Source organism: Schistocerca nitens, chromosome 2 (genome assembly GCF_023898315.1).
Source record: "Schistocerca nitens isolate TAMUIC-IGC-003100 chromosome 2, iqSchNite1.1, whole genome shotgun sequence".
Classification (NCBI taxonomy): domain Eukaryota; kingdom Metazoa; phylum Arthropoda; class Insecta; order Orthoptera; family Acrididae; genus Schistocerca; species Schistocerca nitens.
Genome location: NC_064615.1, coordinates 344,382,456 through 344,398,930, shown reverse-complemented (window position 1 = coordinate 344,398,930; position 16,475 = coordinate 344,382,456).

Below are 16,475 nucleotides of genomic sequence, written 5' to 3'. Positions count from 1 at the left end.
GTGAAATACTACTTGCGACTGCTAACTGTGACTGAAATCGCAGTTAGATTCTGTAAAGTTGCTACTGTGATATCTGTGACTTCTCAGTCACTGTGATTTCTAACAGATACGCGATTTCCTGCCCACCACTACCTGAAGATGACTGGCAGGTGCCCAGTTGAAATATCGTGCGAAGTATTGAACGACGACCGGCTGCAAGCCCGAAATTTGTTTGAACAGTCAATTCGCCGGGAAAATTTTAAAATTTCCTGGTACACTTTGTACATCATTTCAAGGGCATATATCAAAGGCTTCATGTTTCAGTACTCAGCATACACTAAGCATATGTGTACATAGAGCAACAGAGAAGTTGTCTGTTGCTCACAACAGATGACTTGGTACTATGTACCTATATGTTTAGTGTATGCTGAGTATTTAAATATGAAAGCTTTGATGTCTGACTTTGACAATGATGTGCTGCGTGAGGCAGCCCTAGTAAATAAACAATGCGTCTAATGCAAGTTGAAATGAACTGAATGCTGAAATGTGTGCAGCATTTTGATATTGTTGTACAGCACTAGTATGTTGCCGCTTTTAGCGCCTTGAGGTGCTAACAACGGCCGAGGTTGCTAGACTGCCCTTGCGGTCTGCGTTCTGGGAAAGGAGGCAGGTCGATTAATATTCGCCGTCCATCGCGGCACAACCTCCCGCCTGTTACGGCACTGGTCACACCAGCGCACGTGGTTAATGTGGGCTCATTACCATTGCACCCGTAATCTCTATATGGTTGCTCCTCTTTTGCGATTACCATAACTGCGCGCATAAGTGACGTGTGCTGCAACTAAATTTCTCTCAAGTTAGGGGAATGCTTTTGGAAGTAAAGATTCAGAAAGGTCAAAGTGCAGGCAAGTATGGCGAGTTATGCGGCTACAATTTTGGAATTTTGTTGTTGCAGCGCAGCGAGCGTGAGTTTTGTCACGTAGAGCGACTTCGGAATGTGAATTCACACACCGTTTTACACGGTACAGGAAAGACCCAAATCGTGCAGTTTCAAACAAACAAAAATGAGTAACAGGTACCAGAAGTAGAGATCAATGACCACATAGAAGATGAGGTCCCATGTTATAAGGGTCCCTACCCCTTCCTAACTAATTAATTAATTAGGAAGAGATAAGAAGTATCCCTGCTCGAACACATTCTTGCGTCGGCCATGCTAAAAGTGCAAGTTATCCTTCGCGAATTGTTGCATGTGGAGGGCTGCAACTCGTAAAAAGAAGTTCCAGTTTTTCTTACATAGCGTCTGTAAAGTTATCTCGATGTCCCAATTATCTTCTTCCCCAACGGTCGTGACCGTACAAGAACATACGACAGACTGTGAATAATGGAATGGCAAGCAGGAAAATCTCAACGCTACGTTAATGGAAATATCAAAATAATGGGATGCCACCTTGTTTTTTTTTAAAAGCAAAACAGAGGAAAAAACGCCAGCTAACGGTAATATTGAATGTAAGTTCGCGGACTCTAGTCATCACATGTCGAACACCATTTTAAATTTATACACCTGCACCTTCATCATACTCCACAAAGCCACCTAACGGTGTGTGGGGGAGGGTACTTTTGGTGCCACTAACTGATACCCACTTCCCTGTTCCATTCGCGAATAGCGTGTGGCAAGAATGATTGTCGGTAAGCCTCTCTATATGCTTCGAATTTTCTCGTCGTGGTCTTTTCGCGAGATGTATATGGGAAGAACTAATATGATGTCCACGTGAATTTAACGACAGTTCGAAGTCGCTAATTCGTTTCCCGAGGGCTTGCCCACTCCCCCGACTCAAATCCCATCGAGTGCCAGTGGGATGCGTTGGAGAGGCATATTGCACCACATCGACAGCCACTAAAGACAATCCAGCAGTTATCAGTCATGCTGGTGGAGGAATGAAACACCCGTGATCACTCACCCTATTAAGAACCTTGGCCGCCTTTTGTTGTGTCTGATGGACCGTCATAAATGTTTGCATAAAAGTGCCTGCTTGTCCCATTGTGTATTTCTTTCAATACTGTATTTTCTATACTGTACTGTGGCAGTTTTTCTATGTGTGGGCCAACTTCCATCGAGCTATGTTACTTATATATATATATATATATATATATATATATATATATATATATATATATATACATATATATGTGTGTGTGTGTGTGTGTGTGTGTGTGTGTGTCCATTAGGAGAAAATAGATCAGACCCTCTGTCTCCTGTCTATATACCGACAAGAGCAAGTTATGTTTAATACAAATACCAGCAGGGGACTTATGACCTCAGCAGTTGAGTCCCATAGTGCTCAGAGCCATTTGAACCATTTGAACCAACAAATACCAGCATTATGCGAAATTTTCACCCCAGAGTCCAAATATTATGATAAACTGCAGATGCTAACGAGATATTCTTTTACCTTGTTTTTGAAAAGTGGGAATTTTCGGTTTCCTGCGTGGTATCTGATGGTAAACTGTTATAGACTTTGGTAGCAAAATATAAAACTCAATTCTGAACCCTGAACATGATCAGTGTGTACGGAAAATGTTTTTACTACTGCTATTCTAGTTTAGTACTATTCTAGTATGATGGCTGCGAATTTGCACAATTCATCTAAATTCACTGGTGTAACAAGCCACAAAAACCTTAAATACTATATGTGTTGGTACGCAAGTGTAAGTATTCCTAGTTGCCTGAAGCTGCGTGTGAAAGGTGTCGGTTGTCAAATTCACTCTGTACACTTCCGCAGAATAAATTTTGTTGACGTTTGTTGCGTTGCTCCAGAAGATTATACAATAGGACTGTATGGAATAAAAGTATGCTACCACTATCACAATCAGACTTCTAAGTGGAAAGCACACAGAATTGAGCTTTTCAGTTAACATATCTACGTGATGGTGCCACATCAGTTAATTATTCGTCTAGATGTCTAGAAATTTCCCACATTGTGACATTTATGCCCAACGTCAACCTATATTTTATCAGACTTCACCATACAATGTGGAAAGACTTACGCTGCTATCACTATTTCATCCTCATCACCGGCGTGCAAGTCGCCCAGTGTGGCGTCGACTGAAGTAAGACTTGCACTTGGCGGCCGAACTTCCCCCATGGAGCCTCCCGGCCAACCATGCCATACGCCCATTTCATTTTTTCATTTACTGTGATTCACAGTGCGAAGTTTTGCTGTACACGAAAAACTTTGTTTATCAGTATTAATATTAGCCGATTAAATGCTTATATACGATCTCTATGGGACACGCCAGGGTAGCCGAGAGTGCTAACGCGCTGCTTCCTGGACTCGGGTAGGCGCGCTCGCCCCGGATTGATTCCTCCCGGCGGATTAACGACGACGGCCGATGTGCCGGCCAGCCTGGATGTGGTTTTTAGACGGTTTTCCACATCCCGCTAGGTGAATACCGGGCTGGTTCCCATGTTCCGCCTCAGTTACACGGCTCGCAGACATCTGAACACTTTCGCACTATTCCATGGGCCACACTCGACGCAGACAGTTGGGGTACACTAATTCCACCCCGGGGGGTACGGGGTGGTGGCAGGAAGGGCATCCGGCCACCCCTTAAACATTAACATGCCAAATCCGATTAACCATGGCTGACACTGTGCAACTGAGGGGCAAGGCTCAAGCGATAGATAGATAGAATACGATCTCTACGGGAGCAATGTGTAGGCGGCTGCAGAACATTCCTAGATTCATCACTCAAGTTGGTTGTAGATACTTCCTAAATAGGCTTTCACAGGATAGTTTGAGTCTATCATCACGTTTCTGCCAGATCAGTTCTTTCAGCATCTCTGTGACTCTTACCCATGAGTCGAACAAACTTGTAATCATCTGTGCCGACCATTTCTGTATAGCAGAGGTTGAAAATACCGCTTCAGTTGTAAATTTCTTTATTTTTCACATGATATGTTTCGGACTGTTGTAAGCCCATCTTCAGGTGTCGTAGCTGTGCTGTGGGCCCCGAGCGCCGCGTGTACCAGGCGCGGTGTGCTGCCTATGAGTGCATAACAGGGAGTATTCGTTCAGAATCCCCCATTAGTGCTATTTGGTGCTTGCCCCACACGCTTGAGCAACATCCTGGGATGGGTCGTGAGTTTCTTGTATGTAATCTGCTTTGTAGACTGATAGTTTCCCTCGTTTTTTGTCAAGAAACTGCTGCTTTACCTACTACTGAGACTATATGATCGTTCCATTTCATATCCCTACACATTGTTACCCCCACCAGGTATTTGCATGAGATAACCGATTCCACCTGTGACTCATTGATATTTTAGTCATCGTTTTTCGTTCTGTGAAATACACAGTTTTACATTTCAGAAGAAGTGACTTGCCAGTCTTTGCACAACTTCAAAATCTTATCAAGATCTGATTGAACAGTTTTTTTTCTTTCAGACAGTACTTCGTTACAGACAACAGCATCATTTGCGATAAGTCAGTGGTTAGTATTAATATTCCCAGAATGAGATTTTCACTTTGCAGCGGAGTGTGCGCCGATATGAAACTTCCTGGCAGATTAAAACTGTGTGCCCGACCGAGACTCGAACTCGGGACCTTTGCCTTTCGCGGGCAAGCACTCTACCATCTGAGCTACCGAAGCACGACTCAGGCCCGGTCTCACAGCTTTACTTCTGCCAGTATCTCGTCTCCTAAGGTCTCCTGAAGGTAGGAGACGAGATACTGGCAGAAGTAAAGCTGTGAGACCGGGCGTGAGTCGTACTTCGGTAATTCATATGGTAGAGCGCTTGCCCGCGAAAGGCAAAGGTCCCGAGTTCGAGACTCGGTCGGGCACACAGATTTATCTGCCAGGAAGTTTCAGTATTAATATTGTCTGCAAGGTCATTAATACACAATACTGCACTTAGTACTGTTGCTATGTGACGTCACAGTTTACCCAAAGTTTGTAAGGGGAGGCACACAGACGGAGTGAGATCAGCCAACCTAGGAGGCAAGTGGTACAATACGAGTTACAGACGAGAAGGGGGGTAGGTGGCAGGTCGAAAAGTTTCTAGCCTAGCAAATAAAGAATGACAGAAATTTCATAATGCCAATTTATTTTTCAATAAAATAGCCGTGTACACTAATACACTTCCGGACACGCTCAGGTAACTTCTGCAAACCGTTTGAATAAAAGGTCTTCGATTTCGAGTCAAACCAAGTGTTCACAACTGCAATCACTGCATCATCATTGTCAAATCGTCGTCCTTTGAGGTCTTTTTTTAGCTTTGGGAAAATAAAAAAATCTGATGGAGCCAAATCCGGAAGAATATGGCGGATGACGTCTCAATTCGAACCCGCAGTCACACAGAGTTGCGAGGGCTTTGTGCGCCATTGCGCTGCCCTGATACTAAAGAACTCCGCGCACCAATTTTCCGCGCCTTTTTTTTCTTTATCTCTTCTCTCAAACGGCGCAGGAGGGTGCAATAGTATGATGCATTGGTAGTTACGCCCATTTGCAAGTAATGCACCATAATTACCACTTCTGCATCCCAGAAGACTGATGCCATCACCTTACCGGCTAATTTTTGCACCTGGAATCTTTTTGGGGTAGGGAATGAACGACGTTTCCATTGTTGTGACTGTTGCTTTATTTCAGGGTCATATTGGTGTACCCACATTTCGTCCATTGTCACATACCCTTGCAAGAAAGCCGTCTTCATCCGCTTCAAATTGGAGGACGAATTCTTCACAAAACTGCACACGCTCTTCAAATCTTTCGGGACCCACCGAGATGGAACTTTCCGCATTCCCAAAATATCCGTAACAATGTCATGAGCACGCCCATGGGAGATTTCAAGTTTGGTTTCAATGTGCTGCAACGTTGTTCGACATCCTGAAAAATCGTATCGTGAATTGCAGCCACTGTTTCAACGGTGACAGGCCTTCCGCTCCTTGGCGCATCTTCCACATTTGTTCTTCCACGTTTGAAGTCGGACACCCAGTTTCTCACTGTTGCTTAAGGCGGAGCAGTGCCCTAAAGTGTATTCCGCATGACCTCCGCAATTTCCTTGGGCGTCGTTTCCTTCAAATGAAGATATTCAATCACGGCACGGTTCTTGATTCTCTCGATCTTCAGCATTTTGCTTACACTACGGTATACAACGCATCCTAGCGGCAAAACTAACGAAGCTGGAGCCGTGAAATTTGATTTGCATACCCACAACGGGTCACTATAAAAGTAGGTGGTGTTGTTTTTGTGAGACATTGCGATAATTATCTAGGACTAGAAACTTCCGACCGCCCCTCGTAAGCCTCTGAAGACCGATCCTTTGTCGAGACACATGAATTTTGAGAAATACTCTCCTTACATGCAGGTGCCAGCGCGATGGTGCTCCGTACAATTGAAAAGTGAAATTTGCGGCACGCTCTCGCAGTTGGACAGTGAACAAGCGAGCGAACGAACCAGCTAGCTGCACAAGGAGATCCCTACGAGCAAACCTCATGCCCAGCTTACAGCTGGTTTCACGGTAAACCTTCATTTAAAACTTACCCCAAGTTTCTGTTTCAGTCATATACAGGAATCGGATGAATCTTTTTTGAAATACCCAATAAACAGGGCGATTCTGTGATGATGTTTCAAACTTTCAGGGGTGATAGAGAAAGGTAAATGTATCAATTTTGAGGTAAGGGCCTCTAGCCCGGAAACGACCGAGTAGAAATGCAAAAGCGAAAGTCCAATCAAATTGTGTTTTACCCTCGCGCAGTGCTCAAACTAACGGCCCCGACCTCCGAACTCCCATCATGCCGTACGCAATTCAAATGGTTCAAATGGCTCTCAGCACTATAGGACTCAACTCCTGAGGTCATCAGTCCCCTAGAACTTAGAACTAATTCAACCTAACTAGCCTAAGCACATCACACACATCCATGCCCGAGGCAGGATTCGAACCTGCGACGTAGCGGATGCGCGGTTCCAGACTGTAGCGCCTAGAACCGCTCGGCCACCCCGGCCGGCCGTACGGAATTCCCACTGAATAATCCCTAACATCCTCAGACAGTATCTCCTGTCGATGGACTAATAACGGCGCAGGTAATTTGATGTCAGAGAAACCGAAAATGCGAAGTCTACGGTACAGTAATAATCAAGTACATTTTATCTGCACAAGTTGTTCAAAATAGTGTCTCCCAGCGTCAGTGCTGGCGATGGACGGAGAAAACCGACCGGTTAAAATCGATACCGGTATTTGAGTTGTGAATAATAAGTATTTGGTCTCGATTATAACAGATGCCTTTATTTGTTGCTAATTACCGGGAAAAACACGAAATATCGATCAGCCGTAGCGGCACTGCTAAAATTTTTGGTTTCTAGATAAGACTTTTTTTTAAAATAAAGAGTAATTTTTACTCGTAAAATTTCCATTGCTTTGAAATATTGTGTCATTGTAGAAAATCGGGAAAGCGATCAGTGCTATTTGAATAGCAATGCCGATAGAAACGAAAAACAAAGACATGGTATAAGAATTGGTGCAGCACTGCTGAGAGAATAATGCACGTGTTACCGTGTGTCATGACCTCGTGTGCATGCAGTGTGCTAGAGTTGCCCCATCTGGTCTATACGGTAGTGTCTCGCTGTCGCCTTCGGACAGTAGTTGACTCACAGAGTGGCTCCATCCCTGGTCTGGAAGTATTTTACGGAGTGCGGTATCATTAAAGTACATTGTCCCATTTCCTTTAAAAGATTAAGAATGGCAGGAGCCACAACAATCTTGCGACGTCATATAAGGAGGAAACTTGAAACGTAACAGTTCATTCATAGTCTACAATAAAAATAGAAAGTAGCTGATCTGTTGCCTTTATCTGCTTGTAGCTTTTGAAAATCGGCAAATTAACATGAAAAGCAGCGTTCTTCATCCTCAGTTTTCACTGTTTAGCACTGACTTCGTAATTCTCAAAAATGGTACGATTCTCAATTACGACATTATTTTCGAGCAGACTTACAAAAAATTAGAATCAGTAGGCGAATTCTGGTGATTTTTTGTAATATTCAATCACTTATCAATTTTCGAGAAAAGCAGCGTACGATTGATGGACTAAGTTTTTTTTTATTTGCTACTTAATTTAATATTTAGATTTTATGTATCTTGAAACTGAGGGATTCAAAATTTTCAGGCTTTAATCGATTTCATCGGCTAAAGACAGCACGATGTCTGAAGGCAACATGCACTTTGTATGGATGGTAGAGGTATGGCTACATTTCCGGCAATACTCGCCACCCAGTACTCTGCGAAATGTGCATTTCACGTGCAACTGATCGACTGCTAATAGCAGGCGCCTCATTCACTCGAACAAGTACGGCATCCAACTCAGAAGGCCGTAAAGTTCGTCATCCTTCTCGGTCGTTGTACTGTGGTACCAATTTCCCTGTTTCACTTAACGGCTGGAACAGCCTTGGAAACATGGTTTGAGCCGGATGTCTTCTACACGAATATTTGGTCCTGTACAACCTTTCCGCTTCTCTGCTGCTTCCATCTGCTTGTCCATACACGAAAATCAAGTCTGCAAGTACCGTCACCGGCTACAACCTGGTTGGGGTTGATCGAGGATAGTACCTCAACTTCTAAATCACAGAATGCAGTCTACGATAGTACAGACATTGCACACCAGGAGTTCTCGCCTGCTACGGTCGCAGGTTCGAATCCTGCCTCGGGCATGGGTGTGTGTGATGTCCTTAGGTTAGTTAGGTTTAAGTAGTTCTAAGTTCTAGGGGACTTATGACCTAAGATGTTGAGTCCCATAGTGCTCAGAGCCATTTGAACCATTTGAACCAGGAGTTCTCATGTCAGTACACAGTACCCAATTTGCACTAGGTTAGTTGAGTTATTACCTTAACTTCTGCACTTAAGTGCTCGTCGGGATTGAAGACCCTCCAGTCTTAGCAACAATAGTACCGGTAGATGTATTCCACTGTCGAGGTATCATAACGAATTGCGAATATAATTTTCGACTCAGTCGTTTCCGGACCAGGATCTCGTACCTCAGACCCATACATTTACATTTTGCGCCCAGAATGATCTAAGATGTTGAGTCCCATAGTGCTCAGAGCCATTTGAACCATTTGAACCATGAGTTCTCATGTCAGTACACAGTACCCAATTTGCACTAGGTTAGTTGAGTTATTACCTTAACCTCTGCACTTAAGTGCTCGTCGGGATTGAAGACCCTCCAGTCTTAGCAACAATAGTACCGGTAGATGTATTCCACTGTCGAGGTATCATAACGAATTGCGAATATAATTTTCGACTCAGTCGTTTCCGGACCAGGATCTCGTACCTCAGACCCATACATTTACATTTTGCGCCCAGACAAGTTTCGCATAAGAACGGAGGTAAAATAGTGACCAGTCCCCAGACGAATTTTAAGATGCCCAGAATAAATAAATTCTTGGTTTCGATTTGTTTACAACTCTTTAGGCCGTTTCTCACAATCTCGTATCCACGCCTCTCGATCATTCTACTATAAATTATCATCGAAATTTCTTTGTTGCATATCCTCCTCCACTTTAATTTTCCACTGTGCACAGGGTCTCCCTTTTTTTAAATTTTTTATGGAGGTTACCAACATTGTACCTTTTTTAGCCACCGTTATTCCCTTAATTATCTCACATGCCCTTACTAATATAAATGACTTTTTCCATCTCCTCGATTATGGACGTGGACGCTTTCATTCACTTTCTGATTTCCGTAATTGGGATCTTCTCCAGAAATCTGTTTGCACAGCTTCAAGTATTCTTCTATCTTGTTTTTCATTTCTTAGGATTCCGCTCCGTATAAACAAATTCTTTTTATTATTGTTCACATACGCTTTTTCATCTTCTTTTTTTATTTTACGACGAAAGGTGGGAATTCAGGTTATCGAATGCTTGTTTAGCTTGTGTTGTCCTCTCCCTTAATTTTTGTTTTCTGGAGATTTATATTACTGTGATGCCTCAATAGTTTATTCATCTGCCAAGGCGTTCAGAAAACAACGCTTTCGATTTTTTAAATTCTGTTGTCAGTATCGGTTGAGATATTAATGTCATGCATATTAAGCGGTTCGACTTTCTCGTTTCATTAACGCAAGTTGCAATCCTCTGCAACTAGAGCGTACCGAATTGTAGCGCGTAATATGGCGGCGTGCAACGTACCTATGTCTGCGCGTCAGAAACAGCGTGCTATAATCGACTATCGAATCCGAAGAGTTCGTCCACACATGAAGCATCCTCTCCTTCAGCATACCAATGCCAGACCACATCCCAGCGCTGCGACATCTGCAACAATCGAACGCCTTGGGTTCACTGTTATCGATCATCCTTCATACAGTCCCGAATTGGCCCAACCAGTTTTTCGTGTTTCCAAAACTTGAAGAACATCTTCGACCCTTTCCGTTTGATAGTCATGAAGCGGTGTAAGCAGATATGAGTTTGTGGTTCCGTCAAAAAAGTCAAACCTTCTACAGTTGCGGTATCAATAAACTGGTCTCTCCTTGGGAGGAACGTGTTCGTCGCCAGGGTAACTATTTCTGGAAATAAATAAGTAGACTTGAAGTTTAAAGGTGTAGAATGTTGATAAAGTTTTGTATAAAACATTGGCGGCCTTTCTGCGTGTTAGTTCAGGGTAAAACCCCGAGCTTTCGACGATTAGCTCCAATGTCTTCGTCAGGAGCAGCTGTCTGTCAAAACAGCTGCTATTGTGGCCTTACGTAGCCCATAAACGGCCATTAACGCCACCACAGTATCAGTTTTGACAGTCAGCTGCTCCTGACGAAGACGATGGAGGTAATCGTCGAAAGCTCGATGTTTTACTCGGAACAGGCGCGGCAAGAAATCTGAGAATGTTTTATACAATAGTGCTGTCGAGAAAGACTTCGTTCTCGTTAATAATGTTTGTGTTATTTAAAAAGCTTTAAATACTTTTCATACTTCCTATTGAGAGTCAATTTGTTTTAGAAAAATTTATTGTTGGTATGGTCTTATTGTGTGTTGGTAAGATTATCGTCATCATATACTCTGTATCATAGACATGCACAGCGAATGTCATTTTATCAGTGGTGAATAATAAAATCGATAGGTAATCTTCATCTATGCCTAGATCCACTCCTCCACACGTTTTCATCCATTCTTTAAGAACTTCGTTCACATAAAATTTAGAGTAATTGCTAAGCAGCACCCGAGTCTAAGTCCAATGGGTGATCTTATTGCTCGGCAGATTTCTTTTCCATTATTGTCTCTAATCCCTCATAAACTTTTTTAACTGTAGCAATATACGAGGGTCACTCCAAAAGAAATGCACACTATTTTTATAAAAATACAGTTTTCATACTGCATGTGTGAAAGTTTTACAGTGTGTAGATACATCCTTCCCGCTTGTTTTCAAACTTAGTTCAACCTGTTCCCGTGAGTGGCGCCGTCACAGCATGTCTTCAAGATGGCTGCTACACTTGACGTTCGTCAGAAGCAACGTGCTGTCATAGCATTCCTGTGCTGTGAAAACGAGACAGTGGGAAACATCCACAAGAGGTTGAAAAAGGTGCATGGAGATGCTGCTGTCGATCGCAGTACAGTTAGTCGGTGGGCAAGCAGGTTACGTGATGAATGTGGGTACGGCAATATCGAGGATTGTCCTCGCAGTGGCAGGCCTCGTACTGCACACACTCCAGACAATGTTCAAAGAGTTAACGAATTGGTGACTGCTGACAGACGCATCACAGTGAACGAATTGTCACGCTACGTTGGGATAGGGGAAGGGAGTGTTTGCAGAATAATGCAGCGAACTTTTGGAACAGTACGAGAAAGGTGGAGATGAATTTCTTGGAAGAATTGTGACAGGTGATGAAACATGGCTCCATCATTTTTCATCAGAGACGAAGAGGCAATCAACGGAGTGGTATCATACAAATTCACCCAAGAAAAAAAAATTCAAAACCACACCTTCTGCTGGAAAAGTTATGGCTACGGTGTTTTTCGATTCTGAAGGACTCTTGCTTTTGGACATCATGCCAAGTGGAACCACCATAAATTCTGATGCATATGTGATGACACTGAAGAAACTTCAAGCTCGACTGAGTCGTGTTCGACCATATCGGCAAAAGCAGGATGTTTTGCTGTTGCACGACAATGCACGGCCACATGTCAGTCAAAACACCATGGAAGCGATCACAAATGTGTGTGTGTATGAAATCTTATGGACTTAACTGCTAAGGTCATCAGTCCCTAAGCTTACACACTACTTAACCTAAATTATCCTAAGGACAAACACACACACCCATGCCCGAGGGAGGACTCGAGCCTCCGCCGGGACGATCACAAAACTTGGATGGACAACACTGAAACACCCGCCTTACAGTCCCGACCTGGCTCCATGTGACTATCATCTCTTTGGGAAACTGAAAGACTCTCTTCGTGGAATAGGGTTTGAAGATGATGACTCCCTTGTGCACGCTTCCAAACAGTGGCTCCAACAGGTTGGTCCAGAATTTTACCTTGCGGTTATACAGGCGCTGGTTCCAAGACGGCGTAAGGCAGTTGAGAGGGATGGAAATTATGTGGAGAAATGAAAATATTGTTCCTAAAGAATGTATCTACACATTGTAAAACTTTCCAACATGTAGAATAAAAGTTGGATTAATAAAAAATAGTGTGCATTTCTTTTGGCGTGACCCTCGTATGTCTTATTTATTACGCTCTAGTGAAGATATCGATATAGATTCTTCGTTGATATGGTTTCGAATGCTTTTTGTAAATCTATAAAATTTATATATGTCTCTCTTCCCTTGGCTCTTGTTTTCTCATTTACCTCTTTTATGGTAATTATGTTATCTATAAAGGAATTGATCTTTCCGAGAAAAACACGCCACGTGTTCTTGTTACATCATGCCGCGCGCTCTCCTTCCACTGCCTCCGTCTGCGTCTGGAACAAGCAGCAGGTGCCGGCGTACCGGTTTTGCTGTCTTATACGCAGAACTTGCATGACTTCGTGACGATGAAAGATCCTCGCTCCTGGACTGCTTCTTGGTTTTCGTCGGTGAGTCGCCCTTGAGGACGCTGCCGCTCGTAGCACGTCTGTTCTCCAAGGATGCTCCACCTGCCTAGAGCCCACTGCTAACCGCCAGGGCCGAACTGCCCGCCAACCGGAAGGGCGTCAGTCGCCCCGTGTTGTTGTTTACCGACAGGACGGCACGGATCTCGTTATCATCAGAGGACAAGCCACATAAAGTGTACGAGCGTGACGACTAGGAAGGAAGAAACAAAAGCTAGCCCGCACCGTCGTGCCGTCATCGAGGTCACCAGAGAGAGACAGAGAGCACAAACGCATTTGAACGAGGATGGAGCAGGTAGCCGGTCGCTGCTCTAACCAAAGAACCATCGTTTGATTCGCCTTAAATTACCTTACATCCGACAGCGAAGCGGCTTTATCTGAATAGCCGGCGGGTATATTCGTGTTCTGCGGAATTATGATAGTGTACAAGGTGAACCCGATCTCCACCGAGATTGTTCAGGAGTATTTTCTGTGTATGTACACTATGGACCAGAATTTCATCGAAAAACTTTCAGAGTTTTTTAAGGGTACGAGATTTTCCAGACATTTTATAACCAGAGTTTTTGGAAATAAATCATTTCATTGATTGAGGATAAACTTTCGTACCAGTTTTGAATATAAACGTACAAGGTTTATTAGCAGATCAGTTGTTGTTCTGGTCTTCAGTCCTGGGACTGGTTTGATGCAGCTCTCCATGCTACTCTATCCTGTGCAAGCCTCTTCATCTCCCAGTACCTACCGCAACCTACATCCTTCTGAATCTGCTTAGTGTATTCATCTCTTGGTCTCCCTCTACGATTTTTACCCTCCATGCTGCCCTCCAGTACCAAATTTGTGATCCCTTGATGCATCAGAACATGTCCTACCAACCGATCCCTTCTTCTAGTCAAGTTGTGCCACAAACTTCTCTTCTCCCCAATCCTATTCAATACTTCCTCATTAGTTATGTGATCTACCCATCTAATCTTCAGCATTCTTCTGTAGCACCACATTTCAAAAACTTCTATTCTCTTCTTGTCCAAACTATTTATCGTCCATGTTTCACTTCCATACATGGCTACACTCCACACAAATACTTTCAGAAATGACTTCCTGACACTTAAATCTATACTCGATGTTAACAAATTTCTCTTCTTCAGAAACGCTTTCCTTGCCATTGCCAGTCTACATTTTATATCATCTCTACTTCGACCATCACTAGATATTTTGCTCCTCAAATAGCAAAACTCCTTTACTACTTTAAGTGTCTCATTTCCTAATCTAATTCCCTCAGCATCACCCGACTTAATTCGACTACATTCCATTATCCTCGTTTTGCTTTTGTTGATGTTCATCTTATATCCTCCTTTCAGGACACTATCCATTCCGTTCAACTGCTCTTCCAAGTCCTTTGCTGTCTCTGACAGAATTACAATGTCATCGGAAAACCTCAAAGTTTTTATTTCTTCTCCATGGATTTTAATACCTACTCCGAATTTTTCTTTTGTTTCCTTCACTGCTTGCTCAATATACAGATTGAATAACATCTGGGATAGGCTCCAGCCCTGTCTCACTCCCTTCCCAACCACTGCTTCCCTTTCATGCCCCTCGATTCTTATAACTGCAGAAGATCTATTCGTCTGTTTATCCAGAAAAACCAACCAGAACTTAATAATTTAATTATTATGTAAGAGATTTATTAAGGTGCAAGACTTGTTTCTTATGTCCTTTTATGTCCTACTATTTGTCTCAGATTTTCCGCATGGGCACTGTACCATACCAAGAGCGTTAAAGCCGTAGTTCGTCTCATGCCGTGCAAAGTAATCGGAGGTTGCAAGAATCTTCTGCGGGAACCGTGGGGGTCAAGGAATACCAACGACAAGAAGATTAGAACAATAATGTGCAATATATACTGGTGTATTGATACTCTTGTTTTTCTTCGTAAGTTTGGTTCAAAATGGTTCAAATGGCTCTAAGCACTATGGGACTTAACATCTGAGGTCAACATTCCCGTAGACTTAAAACTACTTAAACCTAACTAACCTAAGGACATCACACACATCCATGCCCGAGGCAGAATTAGAACCTGCGACCGTAGCAGCAGTGCGGTTCCGGACTGAAGCACCTAGAACCGCTCGGCCACAGCGGCCGGCTCGTAAGTTTGGAGTTGTTAAAAATGAGTTGCACCTAGATCATTAACTTCAAATCACGATTCGTAATTAAACGCATAATAAAAGCCTGAAGAATTATCAACGATTCGTGAGTTCGCAGACCTCTCGGAGTTGAATACCAGCGACGAGGTAACTTAGGAACTAAATGAACCCTTGCAGCTTGTGCAGTGATACCTTCTGTGTATTTTGAATGAAGGGGCTCGTTACAGGCGGCTCGTTACAGAGTTACAGCATTTCGTTTCGTTTCTTGCCCCAGTTACCTTTATATGTCTATTGCACGTAGTGGAAACGTCGACGGTATGTGCTGTGAATCTTGTTTGAAAGCAAAATCGTTGCATTCTCTCACTGTGCTTGCTGTTGACAACACTGGCGCCCACTTTACTCTTCACCCTCAATCTTGCATTCTGCGCAACTCTGTACTTTCTGGTTCGATTTTCTGGCGGTGTTAGTTGTACGTTAACAGTAGTATTCAGCAACATGTGTATGTTTGCTGATAAAGAGTTGGCTGATGTGCACATCGTTATAGAAAAGCGGCGCAAGGACGGTATGCTGAGCAGTTCCCAGCGACGGCAACCACGTCACATTAGTCTTGCACGTGTATGTCGGAGCCTACGAAGACCTAGGTACTGTCATGTTAATATTGAAGATGCTGGCAGTGCGAAGTATGCTGGAACACCTAATCTGAAAGAAAATTGGTTGCCTCCGATTGGTGACAATCGTGCCAGCAGCAGTCGGCGCGTTGTACGAACTCTGAACACAAGTCAAGCAACTGTTTTGAGAATCTTACATTAACAACAATTCCACCTGTATAACCAACAGAACGTGTAGTCATTGCAGCCAGTGGACTTCCCATATCGAGTAGCGTTTGCAGATTGGTTCCAACAACAATTTACAGAGAACCCGATTTTTCTACTTTCGGCCGGCTGGAGTGGCCGTCCGGTTCTAGGCGCTACAGTCTGGAATCGAGCGACCGCTACGGTCGCAGGTTCGAATCCTGCCTCGGGCATGGATGTGTGTGATGTCCTTACGTTAGTTAGGTTTAATTAGTTCTGAGTTCTAAGCGATTGATGACCTCAGAAGTTAAGTCGCATAGTGCTCAGAGTCATTCGAACCATTTTTTTTCTGCTTTCGTGTATTGTTTACAGACGAGCCCACGTTTACAAGAGAGGGCGTTTACAACAATAGAAACAACCATGCAAGGAATGGCGAAACCTGCACTCACTGGTGAGTCGATCCTGCCAACACAAGTTGTATACGTTCATTGTGAATGTACACGGTTGTATTGT